The following is a 1334-nucleotide window of genomic DNA, read 5'->3' as shown; positions in this document are numbered from 1 at the left end:
ATTATCAGTTGGGTGTGAACTCTGCCCACAGGAATCAAACTAATGGCCTTAGGCTCCAGCATCAGGGAGCAGGCCCACCCCTGTGGTGGGATGAGACAGCAGTCTGGCAACTGATTGCCTTCAGGGGGGGAATGCCTGAGCATTTGCCCTCCCCCCACAAGTCCCCCTTTTGTTTTATATATAAAATTTAAAAGAGCCACAGTGGCTACATGGTTATTTTCTATACATTGAATACTGCCAAGGCAAAACTTCATGATCCAATTAATATAGCCAAAAATTCAGGCTTATAGAAACATTTTGAATCCAGGCACTGGGGGTAAAGTCTCCTAATGCCCATCTCCAATTAGAGGAGGGTGAGAGATTGGATACCGCAGCGGGGAGAAATAAAGCCAAATAGGAATGTCAGCTTCTATTGGGAGGATGAATCGACCATGTGCTCACTTTAAGGCAACACAGCATAAGAGGGAAAAACTGTGGAAAAAGTTAGATTACTGTAGGAAAATGTACTCGGACTCCATCTCTAACCTCTAGAGCGGTGGCTTTCCTTCCCATGGAACACTGGCTTTCCAGATTCCCCCCGTACACGTCAGGGATTAAGTCCCAGTTTTATTTCCCTTAGTGCTAGTATCCCACGTTTCCCTTTTCTGCATTACGCTTAAGATTTAATAGTGTCACGGAGGCAACATGACCTCTCTTTATATCTCTTAGCTTCCTATAGAAGTGACATGAGACTGCGAGCATCAAAAATATGATGATAAGCAGTACAGTCAGACTAGCATTTAAACTATGAGTTATGCTTTGAACCCAAGCACGAGGATCTAATCCTCCCATGCCATCCACCAATTGCTTAATTATATCAGAGCCAGGAGATGCCTCAAGCCTGTCTCTGAATGTATAGAAAATATCCTTTTTAAGTTGATCAACATCTAATGAAAAGTTTCCCTTAAACCCTTGCAAATGTTTTCTGATCATATTCCAATTCAGCAACGTTACATTATACAGGTAAGGAGTTACACAGAAATCAGTCACATTTCAATCACATTACAGCATTAATTAACAAGTTTAAAATTTTGATCTTTCAGCAAAGCAGCAATCTGTAGTAGTAGTCCAATCATTATTGCATAAAATGTTCAAAATCTCGATCTTTCAGCAAAGCAACAATCTGTAGTAGTAGTCCAATCATTATTGCATAAAATGTCCAAAATCTTGATCTTTCAGCAAAGCAACAATCTGTAGTAATAGTTCAGTCACTAGTGTATAAAATGTTCAGTTATGATAGAGTTCCAGAGTTTCTCTTAGACGGCATCCGCAATGGAAGAAATCTCTCAGCATTC

This window comes from Echinops telfairi, unplaced genomic scaffold (assembly GCF_000313985.2).
Source record: "Echinops telfairi isolate 266 unplaced genomic scaffold, ASM31398v2 ScPeMD7_9;HRSCAF=40, whole genome shotgun sequence".
Lineage (NCBI taxonomy): Eukaryota > Metazoa > Chordata > Mammalia > Afrosoricida > Tenrecidae > Echinops > Echinops telfairi.
Note: the sequence above shows the minus strand (reverse complement) of the source record.